This window comes from Numida meleagris, chromosome 2 (assembly GCF_002078875.1).
Source record: "Numida meleagris isolate 19003 breed g44 Domestic line chromosome 2, NumMel1.0, whole genome shotgun sequence".
Lineage (NCBI taxonomy): Eukaryota > Metazoa > Chordata > Aves > Galliformes > Numididae > Numida > Numida meleagris.
Genome location: NC_034410.1, coordinates 144,721,280 through 144,743,016, shown reverse-complemented (window position 1 = coordinate 144,743,016; position 21,737 = coordinate 144,721,280). Strand labels below are relative to the sequence as shown.

The following is a 21,737-nucleotide window of genomic DNA, read 5'->3' as shown; positions in this document are numbered from 1 at the left end:
CACGTTGAAATCCTCAGAAATATTGCTGCCATTGGGCAAAGAGGAAAATACTATAACAAGATACTAGTAGTTAAAAGCCAATTAAGCATGCCTATTACTTGTCCATTATCAGCACCAAGTACTGTAAATAAAAAATACTAATTGCTACAGGCCGTGTTGTTAACTGTCAAATAAATCCATAAATGTTTCTTACAATGTTAATAATAGTCATTATGCAGTTCATGTATTTATTTTGTTAAAAAAAAATAATAAGGCCAACCAAATTCCGTTGCATTTTGGAAATCAAAACCCTTTGATCCTGTCTCTATCTGAATTCCCCATCTTAAAAATGGAGACACTCAAAATCATGTATATATTTCTAAAATCCTGGCTTTATTGATACTTATCATCCAAGTCAAACGCTTCCAAACAAATGCTTACATTTCCCATGGTGGTGAGGATCTGGCAGTTCATTTAAACAGGAGTGGTAAATGCCCAGATCTTTGAAAATCAGGCCACATATTGTGGGTAACTACATATAGATTTTGAAACTTCTGAGAGAAATTTAGGCAAGATGTGCTTCCTACTGAAAAATCAGTCTTTAGGATGGGTAACATAGTGTTAATGAACCAGATCTGGAAGGGCTTTAAATGTCACCACCCCAGCATTGGACTTTAAGAAAAAATCAATTGAAGCAACACAAGTTATAGCCATAGCAAAATCTCCTTTTATAGTCCTTTCAGCTGAGTTCTTTTTTAAGGTCTTTCAGATACATTCCTTTCTTAAGTTTGGGAGGAAAAAAGGGAAAGTAAAGCAATAATGGATTTTATGCAGGATGACTGAAATAATCCCATAGCTGTTACTACTAAGTTGTTCCAGGGGAGGTCCAGGTTGGATATTAGGAAAAATTTCTTCTCATAAAGAGTAGTAATACATTGGAACAGGCTGCACAGAGAGGTGGTGGAGTCACTGTCCCTGCAAATGTTCAAGAAAAGGGAAGATGAGGCACTGAGAAACATGGTTTAGTTGTATTTTGGTGATGTGTTGATGGTTGGACTAGATGATCTTAGTGGCCTTTTCCAACCTTAATCATTCTGTTATTCTGTGATTCTATACTTTCCCCTCTATCCTTAGCCTGAGCAAACCACCCAGGCTCCCTCTATTTTCAATTGCTGGAAACATGCACACTTCTAAGGAAGACAACCCCCAACAAAAGCTAGCCACTAAGGCAGGTAAAATGAGATGTTTTTCATCTCCTTCGTTTTATCTTAATCAAGGCTGTCCTAAGGTGGTGTGTGGTAGCTACATCCACACTATCCACTGGTCCTTGTTTGGGGCCTAGTTCTTGAGCTCTTTAAATTCTTTAGGAGACTGAGGTAGATGAGACCCAGAGATGATCCAAGACAGTTTAACAGAGTCATTGGTATACTTCTGCTTGAGTCTGTGCCCAAACACTGCTAGATTTATGCAGCCTTTGAGTCCAGATCAGTGTTATCCCTAAAACTTTAAATCCTATCCCTAAAATTAAGTCTAGGGCAACAATATAAATCTAGGAACTACAAAACAAATTTATGTCCTTACTGCTTCAAGTATTAGAAGTTTTTCAAGCACTGACTAGGTAACTGGAATGCATTTATCTAAAAAGTAAGATCAAGATCAATTCTGAAGTATGACTTCACTTCAGAAGGATTGGGTCACTATCCACAGTCCTAAGTACATGGTTACTGTGCAGAGAACCCAATGGTTTACTCAAAACTATGACAAGTTTCATAACCTGTGCCTGCTAAACCTCTTTAATTTGTAAGCAGATTACAAATTCAATGCTGTGATACGCTGAAACAGCAGTGTGCATGATTTCCCACTACATTGGTAGGTTTGCAAATCTAAAGTCAGGGTGGATTATGTAGTTTCAAAAGGTCTTTGGCGTAAGAACAATGTAACAATAACAAAAAGAAAACAACAACAGCAACAACAACAAAAACAAAGAAATCTATCTGTGAGATTGATTGGACATCCTCTGTATTAATGTTCTGAGGATACTTCATTTTGGAGATATGCTCCATTAAAGTTGGTGTTAGCTTCTTTACAAAATTTATAAGGATGAAAACATATTTAATGTCATGGATATATCTGCAATTCCCTAAAACCAGGTTAAGTTAATCCACCGCATAGGCAGATTGTTTCTTTTATGTTGCAGTTTATTTATCTCTAAATGATTCTGACAGCTTCAGTGTAGACATCCATTTCCTTGTTACTTGGAGCAGAGAACAAATGACAGGATTGAAGGGCTTTCTGTGATACAGAGAATAAGAGAAGGAGAATGGGACAGAGCAGAGGCATCATTATTCCTGAAAGACAAAGAATTCAGAGATGTCACCCTGACTTGTCAGACTGCCATGAAGTGGCCTTACCAAGGATGTGTTAGACAGTCACCCAGTTCATTCACTTTAATATCAGACATGAGGAATGAGTTATTACTGTCTTTGCCTATGGTCACTCTCAGTATATTTATTCTCTACTCATTGGCATTTATCATCCCATTGACTTTTCTTTCCCCTTAGAAACACCTTCATGAGAAATTTATACATATTCATATACATATTTTGCTCATAAAATTACAAAGATGGACTACCGGTAGTTGTTAAACCTGACTTAGCACTCATTTAAATCACTAATTTCTTTGCTGGAGGGTATATACACCCCATACTAGATTGCCCAAGTAAGATCTAGTGAAATTAGAATAAGTGTAATTGGGAATGATCCTGCTAAACCAAGTCACTGCAGTCATTCACAGACCTTGTTGAAGATTTTGGTCTTTACTCCTTCCTCCAGTAATTGAATTTCTTTCAAGACATACCCAACAGATTCCTGATAAGGGCAACAGGCCTCCTGATAGCATATCACAATAGCTATATTTTCTGTCAGGAAAAAAATATAATAAATAAAATTAAGCTTTAGTTAACTTCTCCTATCTCACTTTTAATTGAAGATATGCTAACACATATCTTGAGTAAATAAAACCTTATGGCTTTTTCCTTATTTAATTTATGAAAGTTGTCAAAATCAGGAATTGCAAATAGAGCATAAAAAGAACAAAATTCAATTATTTTTTTCTGAATATCATAGAAGAGAATTCGGTTAGAGGTGGATTTCAATAATTGAATGCAAGTGTTTGTATAATTCAATTTCTGAATTACAATGTTACAAAGAAATTCTTAAGTTATATTACCAAAAGGAAAGTTAATTGAAGAAACAACCTTCCCTCCAAAAAAAACCCGACAAATCCAATGACCAAATACACTGGTTGGCAGCATTTGAACTTAGAGAGGAGTCTGACTAACTGTAGCCATTGTTTCAATTTTCCTGATTTAGATATGTGTATTATTTTGCAATTATGACATTTATTTAACTTTTGCATGTTTTTCAATCCTTCTGAAAGTAATAAGACTTAGATATATGCAGAAAATAATCCCCAGTTTAATGCTTTCCTGACAAGGATTTAAGCTTGTACAGAACAATTTTTCCTGGGGAAGATATTTTTAAGGCAAGCAGCAGAAACTGGCACATATTGATTTATTAAGGAATGCATATGTTCTTTTGTCTCTGCAACCTGTGATGCGGGTTCATAATTACAATATTAGCCTTCTATAGATGCTGAAGCATCACTGCGTTGCTGTAACTGCTGTCTATAACATATACATATAAAAAAATATGAAAAATAACAAGGTTACTCAACGTTAACAATACAAAACAATATACTCCATAAAGCTTCACCTTCAGGCCCCGGGAATCTGAATCTTTGTCCAACTTCACACACAGCAACGTCCAATGCAGTGCATATGTGAAAGTGTATGCTTTAGTGCTCTACAGGCCAACTTTACAAAGGCAGTGAAATGCCTCTTTTTATCCATGGAGAGATGTAAACTTGTTTTCTCTCTAGGCTGCATCCATTGGCAAGGAATTGTAATCGTGGGCAGCTGTTCCACCCATCAGATATATTTCTTCGTATGAGATAGGTCAGTCCTTACTGGTGCTTCCTCTCTCCCCGTTGACTAAAGAAGGAGAGAAATTTGTTATAGAATAATAGAATCTGAGAATGTCTCAAGTTGAAAAGGATCCACAAGGATCACAGTATCATAGAATTGTTTGAGGTGGAAGGGACTTTTAAAGGCCATCTAGTCCAACTCCCCTGCTTAGAGCCCCATCTGGCTTTCATAACGGAAGTGTTCCACCCCTTGGACCATTTTTGTAGCCCTCCTCTGGATGCACTCCAACAGGTCTATGTCTCTCCTGTACTGGAAATTCCACATCCGGACACAGTACTCCAGGTGAGGTTTCACCAGCACACAGTAGAGGGGCAGGATCACCTCCCTTGACCCGCTGACCACGCTTCTTTTGATCCAGCCTAGGATAAAGTTGGCTTGCTGGGCTGCAAGGGCACATTGATGAGTCACATCCAGTTTGTCATCCACCAGTACTTCCAAGTCCTATTTGGCAGGGGTGTGTTTTATCTTTCACCCCCCAGCCTGTACTGACAGCGGGCACTGTCATGACCCTGGTGCATAACTTTGCACTTGGATTTATGGAACCTCATGAGGTTCTCCTGAGTCCAGTGCTCAAGTCTGTCTAGGTCCCTCTGGATGGCATCCTGTCCCTAGGGTGTGTTGACCACACCATTCAGCTTGGTGTGATCCATGAACTTGCTGAACACACACTTGATTCCACTGCCAGTGTCACTGATGAAGATGTTAAAGAGCACTGGCCCCAGTACTGACCCCTGAGGGACACCACTCATCACTGATTTCCATCTGGATGTCGAGCCATTGACCGCCACACTGTGGGTATGATCTCGTAACCATTTCCTTGTCCATTGAACAGTCCACCCACCAAATCCATATCTTTCCAATTTGGACAGAAGGATGTTCTGGGAGACCATGCCGTATAGGCCATTCAATTATCAAAAAAGTGCAAAGTTTAGATGCTGGCACCAGCCATGAAGCCAAGTGTTGAGAGACTGGATCCTTCCATTATTTTCAGTGTCCTTACCCCATACAGGAAACAGAGAAGAGAATATGACTTCTGTCCATTATTCCTTCTGCAGATGTCCCAAGGCAATGATGTTCCTTTTGATGGCCCTTGAACTATGTGTAGCTGCTTCATCAACCCCCACGTGGAAAAACAGCAATAAGTAAGGATCTGTTGGCCATATCAGGCTAGGAAGTTTCCTGGTGATGTCGTTCACTTGAGCCCCAGGGAGGCAGCCATCCAGAAGAAGAGAGTCTTTTTTGGCATGTTGGATTTTCAGTTCCCCTTAGAGAGGAAGCTCCTATAACTAACTCTCATCTCTTCTTCGTTGAGGATGTCCAACTCCTGGCTCCACACAGAACCACTCAAAATTCAAAACATATTTCTGAGAATGTTTTCCAAATGCTTCTTGAACTTCAGCAGTCTTGAGGCCCTGCGGACACTGTTCCAGTGCGTGACAATCAAAACTGAATGACTTTTTCCTAATATTCAACCTGACACTCAGCTGACACAGCTCCATGCTGCTCCCTCTGGTTCTGCTGCTGCTGGCAGAGCTGAGCGCTGCCGCTCCGCTCCCTGTGAGGAGCTGCAGCTGCCACGAGGCCTCTCCTCAGCTCCTCTGCTCTGGGCTGGACAAATCAAGGGACCCCAGCTGCTCCTCATACATTTTTCCGTCTATCCTTCCTATCTTCACAGCTCTCCTTCGGATGTTCTCTAATAGTTTTATGTTCTTCTTATATTGTAGTGCCCATAAACACACCCAGTGCTCGAGGTGAGGCTGCACAGTGCAGAGCAGAATGGGACATTCCCTCCCCTTGCCCTGTGGCAGTGCTGGGCCTGATGTACCCCAGGGTATTGTTGGCCCTTTTAGCTGCCAGAAGATGCTTGTACTGTCTTGTACTATCTTGCCTGAGGTCTCTTATACTAGAAATGTATATGTTAAATTTGGATAAATCTCTGGAATGAACAATTTTCTGAGTCTATACTTGAGCATCCAACCAGGGAAGACACAGCAGAGGTGGAGAAAGATCTGACATCTTTTCTTATTCGGGACCCCTGAGATGCAAGGTGTAAATATAATCCTCAAAGGCAAACACTCAGCTCTCCATTTAAAACTTAATGCTTTCCCCAGCTGAAGAGAATTCATGCCTATGAATTCTCCCACTGTATCTCACTGATGAAAACACATCCTTTAAAAAAGTAAGTAAAAGTGTATTCACTATAAATAGTCCCTATGCGAGAAATATTGCAGCAGAGGTATAATTACACTACCTTTTTTAGATTAATTACGTTATTATATCATCCCAGAGGTGTTCAGATACCATGGTGATGAGTGTGGGACAGATTATTTCAGTGTATTTTGAGATAGATAATATATTTGTATTGCATTTTTCATGCTAGATGAGTCTCATGAGCTTTACATAATAATATACCCCATCTCCTATGATGGGAGAATGAACACCAATGAATCCATTAGTATTGCATTTAGAAGTCTTGCTGGATCAGTTTCTCACCCAAGCACACACCACATCAAGACTTTCCTACTTCTGGAGACTCTGGGAAGCCAGAGCACTGAGTGACCTTCATCTCACCTGATGATGTGAAAGAGACTCACCTTGTAAAGTGAGACTTTATTAACTAAGAGCCTCCCCTATGGGATGATGGAACAGGAGGAAGGCCAGAGTCCTTCTGTGATGAGTGTACAGGGATGCAGATTTCATGTTCAATGCACAACACTTGTTGGGCCTGGAAAAATGACAGCGGGAGAGGATTCAGGGAGTGGATCATATCCAAGCATCGTGCTTGACATTACTCAGAAAAACACAGTTTGGAGGAAAGCTCTACTTATCCAGACAGCTATGAGAACTAACAAAAGGCATAAATAAATATAAGGAGTTCTAGATCGAAGAAAGAATAAAGGCTTGGAAATCTTCATTGTACCATACTGTAGTATTTATATGAATTAATACAACAGTCAGCGAAAGAACTTGATAATTCTGGACCAACGTAAGCTGTTTCCAGTACACAGCTTACATGCTGATACTTTATTTTAAAGCATTAGACTGACGCTATTTTATGCCAGTTGATTACAGTGCCATAAAGTTGTCCTGTAATACCTTAGACTTATCCTGGAAAGGACTGGAAAGCAATAAAGGAGAAAGAAAGCATTGATGCTATTAGAGAGCTTTGCATAGGAGCTGACACTCAATCACACTTACCCTAGAGTGTCAATATGCATTTGATTAGAAGGATTTGAGTAGGATTTAATTGTAAAGTCAATTTGGGTTTAGAGAAAGCAACAGAACAGTGGAAGCCAGCATTTGGCTTTTGAATAGAGGAAACATTAACTTTTTAATGGTTGATTCAAAATCAGGGCAGATTTTAAGCAAAGGAGTATTGTGTAAGCCTCTTTCTGAAGCAGAGATGAAGTCTGGATATAAACCAACCAGAGCAAGTTCCTACTGATTTTTCAAGCAGAACCTGACAAATACACCAACATACAGACAAATCAGCAATTCTATCACATTTGCACAGCAAGATGATTTACAGCACTGTGTAATCATGTATCATTAACGCCAGCCTTTGGCTATTGGTGTTCTAAACAGTCAAGCATTATTTCATCTGATTTAGACAAAGTAACAGCAAAACTCAGATCCATAAGTGAAGAAATTTCTAAAACAAAAGTAGCCACTTCTTCTCTGTTTCAGCTTTATCTGACAGCAATATTGACAGCATAAATTTCCCATGCATTACAATTTTCTTCTCTCAGATGCAAATTCACTTTTTTTCTACTTCTCTTTTCTAAATTTAGTCACTTAAGGGAGAAGAAAGACAGTAACTTCAAATATAAATAAGCTTCTCAAAGACTGGCACTGAAATAAGATGAATATTGTATTTTAAATTAAACACATTGGGCCAATTTTTTTTTTTTTCGAAAGGGAATAAAACATATAGCAACATGATATGAATGCAGAAAATGTAAAAATAATATTAAAGGGCAACGGCTTCAGTTCATGCAAATTGATTCACATTGCTACCATGCAGATTCATACCAGCTCTGTTAGGACCTCACTCAGCACACTGAAGAGATTAAATCCACCACCAACAGAAATATCCCTGTTATCAAAACGGGGAAAATATTACAAGAAATGTTGATTCCATAATTTGAATTGGTGCTATATTTTCATCTGGAACAATAAGTTCATCTCTATATGTCCAATCTCAGCATGAGATTAGCCATAAGTAGATAAATAGATGAGAGCTAACTAAAGAAAGATCAGAGCCCTGGCATGTTTTCGTGTGAGGAGAGACTGAATAGCAAAGAGACAATTCATCTGCAAATAAAATGCATTGAATTCAACCAAAAATGAGGTGAAAGGAAATCACATTTTCTTTTGTGTCAGGAAGAAGAGGCAAGATGGTGCTGCTTGAAATTAAAGTGGAAATATTTACATTTGAGGTAGAAACTATCTTGCATCCAGTGCCTTATTAAATGGGAGATCTCACTGCTACGTGGAATAACAAGAAACAAGAAAGCCTTTGTTGGTAGCCTCCACAAATGCAGATATATATGTATGTTACTACCAAAGATGCCCTTGATAAAATTATTCACGGTAGATGATGCTGATGGCTATCTAGGTAAGTCTTGCTTTCCACTGCTTATAACTGCAGACTTTCAGTTGTTAGAATTGGGGATATATATAATATATATATAATGGCAAGCAAAATAGCTTGACATTAGGGATCAAGAAGTGGGCATTTATGGTGGCCAAATAAGGTCTTTTTGTATTGCGTAGAGAACGTTCCCTGCAGCTGATCCATCTCAAACAGCAGCGTCACTTAAGCTGGAGAGCAGTGGCCTTGCCTCTCCAACAAGGCTACACGAAGTTTAAAGGAATAATCTGTAAAGATAGATCTGCACAGATCTGTCTGACACTCCTGTCTTATTTAACCTTACCTTTCCCTCACTCTGATATACGCTCTGGCTTTGTATCACTGATTATTTGTGAGTAACTTTAATGAAGATTCATCTGAGGTTTGTGTTCCTGTCAAAATCTATCCTCAGGGCTTGTTGGACAGTGAAAGGAAACAGTCAAATAAAAATACATGAAAGTAGCCACGACATACAGGAAAGAAGCCCACTGATTAATCAGAACTTTCCTCTTGGGAAATTTAATCCATTTAAACCCTTCTTTTCTGGCGGCTGAAAGAATTAAAAAGAAATCACTTTGATCAAAGTTTTGAGAGTACCTCTTGTCACTTACAATCAAAGTTCACATTGCTTCCTGAGGAGATCACTACTGACATAAAGGGTTGGTTTGGGCATTGGATTTAAAATTTTATAAAATGCTGTATGTGTAATGTATCTAATGGAATGCTGGGCATACCAGAAGCGCACAAGAGCATCACTATATTCTACACATCACCTTCTGGGCACTGATTATCCTAGAGTTGCTTTGAGTGCTAACGAAAGCAATTTCAAATGTTCAAAAAATAAAATAAAATATAATAAAATAATGAAAGAGCGAGATTAATGGGAAGGAAACAGAACAAGCACTGATGAAAATTATTTGAGAGGAATTACAGAAAAACAGATTCATCACTCCTCATCACTACAGGTGCACAATTTTTTTTAAGATTGTTCAGCACAAAAAATGAAGGTACACAGTTTTTAGTGCTTTCTAAAAGTTATTAGTTAACATTTTTCTCACCTGGCACTGTCTACAGTTTACAAGGCTGTAAGGGGAATTGATAATACAGGCAGAGGGATAAGAAAAATATTTGTAGTAACACCCTATAAACCCCCTGAAAAATGTTTCCAGGCTTTGTAATGTGACTTTTTACCACCTTTTCATCCTCCATAGAGGAGCAAAGAGGGTGTTCGCCTGAAGGGTGGATAGTAAACTCCGGGGAGCTTTTCAATTTTCCTCCTCTCACACACAATATTCTTTGTTTCCTATTAGAAGAAAAGTCAAAAGAACAAGCTAAAAAAGAACTATAGCCGTGCTGTACAAGGCTCCCAATCATAAAAAAAACAACAATGGAACCACCTCTAAACACTACCTCATACTATTCCCAGGGCTCAGCAGCTCTTATTAGGAACACTTTTCACATGCATAGCTGAGATGACATTAAAGTGTAATTCCTTTTCCACATTGGTATGAGAGTCTGGAGGTCTGTTCATCTGTTCAGTCCCCTATGAATTTCCCTTGGAAAAGGGACACAATGTGTTCTAAAGTTAGAGCACCACCAGAAAGTTTGAGGGAGACCAAGGATGCATCCAGCCTAATCTCCATTTACAATTAGCTTCTGATATTTAGGAACTGAGTATTAGAATAGGGAGTCTGTAGAGAGGTCCTTCTGCAGCAGATTGCCACTGCTCTTCGCAATCATTTTAACAACTTTCAGAGTAGGGTCTTTTTTGATCCAGTATTCTTAATGAGCACTTTTTGATTTATTTATTTTGCTTTCATACACAAGTGTAGCTCAAACTGGAGAGGCTGTGCTTAAAATTGTTTTGTGAAGAAAGCCACAAGAAAGCTGAAGTTTACTCTGAGACATCTGGTTGATCATAGAATGGCTGTTCTCTCCATCACCGTCATGATCATCCATTTCTTATTTCATTGCAAGTAGACAATTCAGAGATAATTTAGGGACAACATAATATAGACATATCCATGGAGTATTAGAGAAGGTTAAATATCTCCCTATTAAATTATTTTATTTAAAAGTATTACTTCCCAGAAATTTATCCATACATTCATATTTCAATTAGTTATGTTAATAAACTGAAAGGTTAATGCTAATAAAGGTTAATAGGTTTTTGTTAAATAACATGAATTGAGCTAGTATCAAAGGCTCAGAGATTCATTTCACTCTTTAGCCTCAGAACTTAAGCTAGAACAATTCTCAAGTGTTAAGCAATTTTCTATGAGGCAAATTAACCATGTTCTTTTGGGGGCAGGGGGAAGTTTAGACTTTTTATCATCAATTATATTCTGCCCTATTTAAAGAGCTCAGGTTATAACAAAATATATTTCTGTCCTGCAGTAAGAAATGGATTTAGAGCTAGTGGTAAGCCAAGGGAGAAATAAGTGAGAGCAACATATGGGAGATGGATGAAGGGAGCAAAACAAAAATAAAAGAAACAAACAAAATACAAAATAAAACCCACAAAATTTTCCCTTAGTATTATTGTTTGGAAGTGTCAATCATTAGCTCTTTCAATTCAAAAAATATATATTATTTCTAATGTTTGGAAATATATACTTTTTTTTGTACTTAATTTTTATCTGTATTTTAGATTTTATCATAAAACATTTAACTTACTGTACTACTTTCATGCAAAAAAAATGGCTGCTAAATTCACAATTCATGGCTGCTAAATTCACAATTCAGGAAATTTAGAAATTCTCAGAAAAAGAGAATAGGTAGACATATAATGTGTGCAATTATTAAATAATTAAATAAGAAAACCTACAAGTCTGCACGTGTCTTCATATATACACACACCTGCAGGTAAGTTGAAATATTATTGTCGGTAGTCACTGTGTTTTACTTAGCAAGTGGCATAAGCACGTGTAATGAATGTGCACTCGACTCATGAAAAATGTCACTAAAAATCACATGACAATGTTAAAAGTTTAGATTCTTGTGGGGACATATTACTAGATGTTTAGGGCCACATGCAGCCCGTGGGCCAAGGGTTGAACACAACTGACATGAAAGAAAGTACTTCATTTTATACGAGTAGTTAAAATCTTCAGTTCATTGCCATAAAGCAGAGGCAGACGCACCTGTGGCTGCTTCTCTCAGCCAATGAAATCTGGGTTGAAACTCCTCCTTTTGTACAACCTCTGTTTGCTGAACAGTCAGAGTTCAGAAGAGTTTAGGCTGAGTCAGGAATGTATAACCACAGGAGGAGACCATGAATGTTCTAAGCCAGGAGAGGAAAACGGGAAGGATCAGTCCCTGATGTCAGACTCCGTGCACACAGAATAAATTGATCTAGAGAGATGCACAGGAAGAGTAGCAGAAGCAACATCATGCTTTTCCTAGATGAAAGAACAATGGTTCATGTCTCCACTAGACAGTGGAGAACAGTGCTGATCCCTGACTCAGCTCCAGAAAGTCTGCAGTGTCCATGCAGAACTCGAAAGTATGCACAGTTGCCAGTGTGGTTGCATGAGCAAAGAGAAACATTTCTGCTATTAAGTCTTTCCTCTCAAGAAGACTAATTAATGCATTAATTAAAGTCAGTTAATTTAAGGAGATCCTGCAAATAAAGAGGCTTCTACATTATGTTTTTTCAATCAGTGAAGACAGTTCTAAAAATACAAGGAAAATTAAAAAAAAAACAACACTTTAAAATCAATGTAGAGCATTGTTTGTCCTTGGTAACTTTAAGACAATGGGAATCATCTTTCTTTTGCAATCCTCAGCTTTTCTTTCCTAATTTTCATGTTTTTTTTTTCTTTTTTTTTCCAATTTCAGGATGATTCCTTAGTAAAAACTTCTGAATAGAGAAATTTTATAACTGTTGCTCCCATAAATTTTACTTAAGAAAAATTTAGTGTTGGAATATGACTAACGGTTTCTGAAATACAATTAAAGTAGAATAAAAGGAGAGTCTACACCACATAACAATAAGCAGGTCCTTTCCAACTCAAACGTTTCTATGATTCTGTGGTTTATCTAATGGCTACTCTTGTGCTGCTGCTGCCCCAGATGTGAATTGCACCTGTGGCCACAAAAGCACAAGTATGAGTCACAAGCAGCTCTTTGTCCATCACTATACTTATCAACTTGTAAGTCCTTAGGCTACTCCACACCAGCATGGAGATAAAAGTCTATTTCAGTGAGATAAACAAGAGCTCAGTCTTGCCATCAAGACCTATCTGCTGCTAAATCTGAACACCCTTAGACCTTTCCTAAAGAGTAGCCTTAGCCCAAGCTCAGTCATCCTTGGAGAAGGACGACGTGATGCTTTGGTACGTTTGGTACCTTGGCATGGATCAAATTTCCTAATAGTACAGTATAAATATATTATAGATGTTGTTGAACATAATGCTAAAACACTGATGGGCAGGTTGCTTTCAGTTGATGTTTTAACCACTCAGCCCCCTGCTCCTTCATTTAACTGTTCACTGAAATAACTTAAGAGCAAATCCGTCTACATTCTTCTCCTCCAAACATGGCAAAGCTCAGCTCACTCTGTAAGACCAAGGAGAGCAGATGTTTCCAAGAGAGTGCAATTGAACAGAAACTATTGCTTGTCAGTAGTGGGAATTCCCTGAACTTTTTCCTCAAAGGAAAGTGAGGAAAAGTGCGCGTCAAAGTGAGAAGGATCCCAGATGCTGCATACTGTAGCACTCTTTGTTTGTTTTTCTTGGTATTTGCAGGAACGTGAAAGTGAATTGCTGTGCTTGTTCAAATGGCACGGAATCTAAAAGCAATTTGTGATGACAAGGTCACAAGGGGCAAGTGGAGGCTTTTCATAACTCCACAGAGGGCTGGTAAGCATATCTATATTGTATCCACGCACAGAGAAATATGGATTATTTTACTGTTAATCATGCAGCTGCAGAAAAAATATAAAATAGATTCAGCACTGCAGTGGATAATGTGTGAAATGATGCTGAATTTTCTAGGCAACCTATTTCCAGGCTTGTTAAAGGGGAGCAAGAGCAGCAGCAGAAGAACACAGAACTTATAAGAGCGGAACAAAAACATGACACACGAGAAAAGATCCATGCCTGATTGAATCATAGATTCTTAATCGAACTGACGAAAGAAAGCAAAGACTGCCTGCAAACATTTTAGTGATTTTCAATAAGTATTTATCATATTTGTTTTAAATGTTAACAATAATTTAAATGCACATTTACTCATTCAATGACTCAAATTTCATAAAGATCTATGGAGGGATTCCTAATATTTCCCAGAGATTTTGGCCAGACACCTGTTTGCTTAAAAATATTTCACACAGCCAGAATAGGCTGCTGCAGCTGAGCAAGGAGAGAGGTGAAATCTAGAGAAATCACACTAAAGGGGTAGCTTATCTGAAAAGTTCCTTTCATGCCCTTCATGCAGCAGAAGCTGGACTTCACCTAATGTTTTCTTTAGCAAGGCAACCCACAGATTCCAGGCAAGAAATGGTACCGCTCTACTTCAGGAGGATGAAGATCATACTGACCCAGACAGCTTTTTTTGTTGTTGCTCCAATACATATGGTTATCACAATATGAATTTTCCTTTCCCTTAGGAGAACAGTTCCTCATGAAGCGACCATTATACCAGTTACAGTTAACAGCCAACAATTAAATGGCTGCGCTTCTTAGAGTATGCTTATTAGTGATTACATCTTGACTCTTCACAGAATCATAGAACGATTAAGGATTCTTTGAGATATTTATAAAGGTCATCACAGCCATAAATCAGACTCTCTGGAACGATTGTCAATGTGTTGTTCACCTGTCCTTATGTAAATTTTATGTAAGATTGGGCTATATATCAGTGTTTGGGGTTTTGCTTTTTTTTTGTGTGCACACTCCTCAGCACTGTTGTTACGTATAAGATCCTTCAATTTTGTAGCAACATATGGTCTTAAACTATTTTCATCAACTGTTATCACAGTCTTCTAGGAATCTTTGCAGAGTCCAAACACAGGTGGATGCATTCTGAAACAAAATCTGTATCATGTCTTGTCCAAAGTGTTCGAAGTCTGGTTTCTGGGTGGGGAAGGTCCCTGCAGAGGATGAAAGTAAGTGATTCAGAGGAAGGAAAACTAAAGAGTCGGGAGAAAAAAAGCCAATTCAGTGTGACACACTGATGTTATCCCCTTCTAACAACAAATATGCCAGAAGACAAGATGTTGTTCCTTACGTACTCTCTATAGATTTTCAGGAACAAGCGATTAACGCAGTCATTACTATCATTTATTAGGGGCAATAATGCATAGAGGTCCAATCTCGGGTCATAAAGACACACTTAGAAGTAAGGGGAAGAACTGATAATAATGAAGAGAGACATACCAGACATGTTCAGAAAAGTTTGTAATTCATCTATGGTATGGAGAAAAGAATATCAGCAGATGTAAATATACTAAGCATCGCTGAAAACTACATCAGCTATAAATCTGTCCCAGTGATTCTACTAGTGAGACAGTAATACAAATAGGCAAGTTTGAATGCTTTGTTTTGAAGCTGTGTCAGTAAGAACATTTAGTGATTTCATCTGATGCTGTGCAATTATTGACTAATTTTAGGTAGGAAAAGGCTTTTAGAGTAGATACTAGTACCATTATTTTGCACACAGTTTTACTAATTTCAAAGTTTGGAAAGACACTTAGACTTCAGCATGTTTATTTTTTAAGTGCCTCAGAGTATATGATTCCTCCTCCTCAGAACAGGATGAATTAAAAGAAGAGCCTGCTGGGGATCCATTATTAGAACAGGGAACAGTTAGTGCAATATGCCATTATTTCCCAATGCTGCAATATTTGCATCCTCAAAATATCATAATCACAGAATCATAGAATCATCTAGTTTGGAAAAGGCCTTCAAGAACATCAAGTCAATCACCAACCTAACCTACTGAGTTCAGCCACTAAACCAAGTTCCGTAGTGCCACATTCACACATCTTCTAAATCTGGAATCTCTCATGATGGAGATTCCACCATTATCCTTGGCAGCCCATTACAATTCTTGACCACTCTCTAAGCGACAACATTCTTCATGTTTGAACTAAATGTCCCCTGGCTCAACTTGAGACCATTTCATAGAATCATAGAATCCTTAGAATTGGAAGGGAGCTCTGAAAGCCATCTAGTCCAACTGCCCTGCAATGAACAGGGGCATCCAGATTTCCTCATGTCCTATTGATTATCACTTGAGACACTGACACCCTCCCTGCTGCAACTGGCAGCTGCACCCTCAGTCTCCTGTTTTCCGGAATAAGCAACTCAAATTCTCTCAGCTACTCCTCTAGTCTTGTTACCCACCCTCTTCCCCAGCTTCATTGCTCTTCTCTGCACATGCTCAAGCAACTCAACATCCTCTTGTAGTGAGAGGTGCAAAACTGAATGCAATATCTGAGGCATGGTCCCTTCCCTAGTCCTGCTGCTACCCTATTTCTGATACAAGCCAGGATGCCATTGCCCTTCCTAGCTTCTTGGGCACACTGCTAGCTGGTCAGACAGCTGCTGACCAGAACCCTCAGCTCCTTTTCTGCTGGGCAGCTTTTCAGCCACTCTTCCTCAATGCCATAATGCTGCATGGAGTTGTTATGACCCAAGTGCAGGACCTGGTACTTAGTCTTGTTGAACATCATGTGATCCAGCCTATTCAGATCCGTTGCAAAGTCCCCCTGCCTTCAAGCGGATTAACAGTCCCGCCTAATTTGTCATCATCTGTGTATGATACAAATAGTAGTTGTGGGAGTTTTCAGATAAAATGGAAGCTGGATACTTCATGCAACTAATAGTGACATTTATTAAATGAATGAGAAATTACCATCTGTCATCTTTCTCTCCACCTAACAAAAGATGAGAAAAGGTAAGAAATTATCGGTAGGTAAATTCACTAAAGAGGGTATATCATTCCTGGAAGAAAAAGGTTGAGGTTTTGCTACCTCCTGTTCACTAAAGTTCTGATGTGTGCAGGAGCTGAGTTCACTCAACCTTATTTTGAAAACCCTGAAACCTGTCAGAAAACATTTCTCAGAATAGGGTCCTGAAGTAAAGATAAGCTGTCCCAGTATTAGAGCAACCAACCCAACTGACACTCCACAGCTAATATTCAATACATTAGATAACCTCTATTTAACACACTTGATATCTTACATGGAGACCTCTATTTAACACACTTGATATCTTACATGGAGAAGAGATGGTGGCCACTGCGATTCACAGGAGCCTTTCAAGTAACAAGAAGATCAGTGTTATAAAGGCTTCATTCCACATGAGAAAATCCAGAGGAATATGCTGTTTTAATGTTTCCAGCTTGACTGTCTGCAACATCATTCTGAACTAATACGCAGCTCACTGTTTTGTGTCTGTGCAATTATATACATATCAGATTTTTGAAATATTGATTTATCATCCCAGTAATGCAAAAAATTTCTTAACTGACAGAAATATGTTCTCAGGAAAGACTAGGTTTTATGATTCTTAGGTTGCACATATATGAAAAGGGGAAATAAAATGTCTATGATAATTTTTTTAAGGCAGACTTCTCTCTAAAGTCAGCAGATGGTCACTTCCCTCTGGTGCGGGTATTGCATTTGATTCAGTTTTTCAGCTATTTTTATTCACACATTAAAAAGGCACACAACACAGTCAAGTTATCCAGTCTAGGATCGGAGTTGTCATCATGCTCCCAGCTCATGGTGAGTGAATGGTTATCAACTTGACTGCACCTTAATGCTTTTAATTTTGGGGGTTTCTGATTTAGGCCATTTTTACACAACTCATTGGAAAGTGACACCATGGAAAGTTACGCAGGCAGACCTGAAGGTACATAATTCATAGCAGAGGAACAGGATCATTGTTTAGACTGGACAAGAGGAGGCTCAGAGGAGTCCTTATCACGCTCTACAACTGCCTGAAAGGAGGCTGTGGCATGGGGAGGTTGGCCTCTTTTTCCAGGAAACAAGCAATGGGACAAGAGGGAATGACTTCAAGTTGTGCCAGGGGAGGTTCAGATTGGATATTAGGAAGAATTTCTTCTCAGACAGAGTGGCTAAGCACTGGAACAGGCTGCCCAGGAGAGTGGTGGAGTCACAATCACTGGAGGTGTTTAAGGAAAGGGCAGATGTAGTACCTGGGGACATTGTTTAACGAGTAATATTTATGGTAACCGGATGATTGGGCTATATGATCTTAGATGTCTTTTCCAACCTTAATGATTCTATGATTCTGCAATCACGTTAAGAAAGGAATACGGAAGGAAAAATACAACCACTTACCCAGGTTCAGGATGTGCAATATCACTAATGAATGACAGTCCACCTTCTAGCTAGGACACATCACCCAGCTAGCAGACCTCACTATCCCTCATCTTGACTTGGAGTTTGCCATCTGAAAGTGAAGAGAACATATGAAGTTTTCATCCCACCACAGCTCCTATTTCATGCACTTAATTGGTAGGACAGCTGAAGAGAGCAGTGACTGCTATAGAAACCAATATCCTCAGGGCTTTCAGACATGATAGAAAAGGTTGATGTCGCTGCTTTCAATCGCAGTGTAGATTTTCACACCCAAACTTTGTTCTCCCTTCTTCAGCACATGGAAACAAACTGGTTTCTTGAGGATATCATCAGTCTGGTCAATTTTATATACTTACTTTAGAATGAGATGAATCATCTCTCTGACTTCACTAAGTCAATTGACTCACTCTCCATTCACTTTAATGAAAGTTTGGGAGGGACAGAGTTCAGGTGTAGACGCCTACACTCTATCTATATTTCCATAAATGATTCCTCCATCTGGATATGCAGTCAAGAAACAGTCACTACCCAGTGAAATATCTCTCATAGGTATTATGACTTTGCTTTTTCTTCTGCCTATTTCACTCACCTGGGTCAGGCAAGCTAGGAGTAAAAAGTCTGTTCTCACGGAGTCTTTTGAAATTTCTGCATGTAAATAGCCCATGAAGTACTTTTATTCACAGTAGAAAGGCAAATAGCCAGTACAGAGGATGGACACTGACAAAGTGAAATGTGATTAGAAAAGAGTAACACATGGATCCATATAAATGCGTTATTTCTGTAACTTTACTACCTTGAGGGAATATACACATTTAACACAGGCTCCCAGAGACTTGGAATTATATGCTGGAGAGAAATTTAGAAACAGGTTGATTGCACATGTTTGTCCCTGAATATTCCTTTCCTGATTACTAGGTTAATGGTTTTGGAATTGTAATTTTTGCTACAATAATGAGAATATTAAAGGACATATTTCATAAAAATTATGTCTATGTCATCAAGATTTTAAACCATTGATTCTCCACCAGCACAGCTTCTGGGATGACACTCTCCAAAGCTGTTGAACTGTCCACATAAGAATAAAAAAAAAGCAGGCTAAGGGAAAAAAAAGACAGAAACAAGATCATCTAAACATCCTTGTTATAGGTTGTATGAGGAAAATCTAGCAGAGCTCATTAGGAGGGCTTTAAGCTAGGTCCGAAGGGGGGCAGAGGGGATAGTTATCCTTCCCATAATAAGGTGTGGGATGGCATAGCTAGATTAGAGGGTCAGGGTGCTATCAGGGGCCTTGAAGGACCTGCTGCCTTGAGAGGTGCTGGCAACACTGCAGCACATACAAAATCCTATGATGATCACAGAATCATAGAAAGGCCTGGGTAGAAAAAGACCTCAAAGATCATCGAGTTTCAACCCCCCTGCTGAGTGCAGGGTCGCCAACCACTAGACCAGGCTGCCCAGAGTCACGTCCAGTCTGGCCTTGAATGCTTCCAGGGACGGGGCATCCACAGCTTCCCTGGGCAACCTGTTCCAGTGCGTCACCGCCTTCTGTGTGAAAAACTTCCTCCTAATATCTAACCGTCATTACTGATTACTTGGTGACCGTTGCTCATTGAGAACTGTCTGGATTTAATTGATTTTCTGTGGATTTTCATGTAAAAAAGTCAGACATTTTGGGAAGCAACAAGTTTGACAAATTCCAAGCCACTACAGACTGTAAAAACTTATTAACAGGCAATTTTTTTAATATTGAAAAAAGAAATCAATTTTCCTCTAGCTTCCTTGGTGAAAACTATTTCTCTATTACTGGATGAAAATGCAAAAAACAAAGACAAAAAGACAAAACATCTCAGAATGAAGCAGAGAACTGGGAGAGAACATAAAAAAAAAAAAAAGGATCTCTCCACATTCATTAAAAAATCTTGGGTACTAAGAACTTGAAAAGTAGCAGATGTGTTGAATGACCTTCAGCATAAGATGTGTTTCTTATAATAATGATAAATTATACTTCTCTCAAATGTGTTTATCATACCACCTTTGATTACTCTTATGCACCTCCATGCAAAAAGCTAAACATTTAGAATGTAAGAAATATTGAATACATTTCAGTTACAGAAATTAATAAAGCAAAAAAAAAAAAAAAAAAAAACACCTGGAGTGGAATATATAATATCTCTGACTATATTACAGGAAAACCAGTAACTAGCACAGAGATTTCTCAAGCAGGCTGGCACTCTGTTCAAGATGCAAGTCAAATTACTGGAGAGGAAATCAGAAAATTTCCTTCAGGAATTAAGACCATGGAATTAAATAGCAGGGGTGATGTATTTTTGGTTTCATTTACTTTGCAAGGAGAAGCAGCTTCTATTTTATTCCATCACAGCAAGGTCATTAACAGTGACTTTTTAACTCAGATTTCTTTTAGCCTGTTGAGACATCCTAGAGATTCTTAGTTATTTTCAAAATGATTTTGACTAATTACATTAGGTCTCATGTTGGAATCTTAATTGTATTGTAAATAACTGTCTTTTTCATGCAAGAGTATTACACACTGCTGTTTCTAGACTTTATCTAATGACATTTGGTTCTTGATGTTTTATTAATAACTGCAACTGTAGAAGTAATTCATTGATTCATAATGGTTTCAACATAGATACTTGATGCAGCCAATCTGATAGCTGTGCTTTCACCACCTGGGTGATGCTAACATAGTCATTTAACATATGACCATCCTCACATCTCCACATATCCATTCTCTTGAGTTGACTGTGTCCAGGCAAGGAAGACAGTTGTATGCAGAGAGATTCAAAGACTCTTCAAAACCTATTTCAGCCTCTCATTGATGCAGTGTAGATCAAAAAGTGGGTCTGCCATCCAGCTCTCACGAAATAAACTTCTCTTCATCCCACAGTGAATCCATTAGACTGGAGATAGACTGGAGATAGATGCAGCAAGGCTGGCAACTAGCAGTGAGATCAGAAGAGATATGAGGTCAGGGTGGCCAACTCTGCTCTGATATTTACTCTTCTTTCAGAAGGAATAGTTTTCTCAGTTCTCTTCAGAGTAAAAGAGATGATAACAATCACTTTCTTTCTCCAGCTTCCCACCTTTTTTAATAATGCTTTTGGCATAGGTGCCCTGACAGGCACAGCATCCTGAAATATGAGCTAGTTGCAAGTTGGGTTTTCATTGCAGCTAAGTCGCTCAGGCTTTTCTGAAATTCATAGAAGAACAGCATTCATCACCTTCATGTGCTATGTATCAGAAAGGAAGTTGTTAGTCTGTAACTGGCTCACAGGAATGCTTTCTGTATCAAGACTCAGGGATGCACTGAAAAAAGAAAATTCATTGCAATAGCTTGTTAAACAGTGGAGTAGACAGCAGTTATGCATATGCATAGCATACCTGCGTATGAGCCTTTCCCCAGTCTTTCTTTCTCATGATCTATAATTAATGGGGCAAATTTCCAACACAATTAAAACTTTGGCTCCTGTGTCATTCTTGTTCTTTTTCCAAGTGGTGAACTGACAGACCACTAAAAATTCAGGCTGCTATTGCTATCAAAAACATAATTTCATAAACAAGTCTTCCTCCCAAGAGAAAGGAGAAAAAGTTGATGGACTGCAGATATGTAAGGTCAACTCAATCACCATTCTAGTGCATATGAGAACAGTGATCTTTGCAATAAGTCAAAGACTTTGAAAACTGTGTTAGCATGCACTAGGAAGAGGATAATTTTAGAAGCACA

General features: G+C 38.6%; 1 long non-coding RNA gene across 2 annotated transcripts in view; it reads right to left on the bottom strand.

Moving 5' to 3' along the window:
* Positions 11,348 to 21,737, bottom strand: part of LOC110394967 — a 69,158-nt gene continuing 58,768 nt past the window's right edge. For both annotated transcript variants that reach the window (XR_002436065.1, XR_002436066.1), the window contains 2 exons: positions 17,972 to 18,083; positions 11,348 to 14,752 (listed from right to left, as the gene is read on the bottom strand). This is a non-coding gene — a long non-coding RNA (uncharacterized LOC110394967). The remainder of the gene's footprint in view (positions 14,753 to 17,971; positions 18,084 to 21,737) is intronic.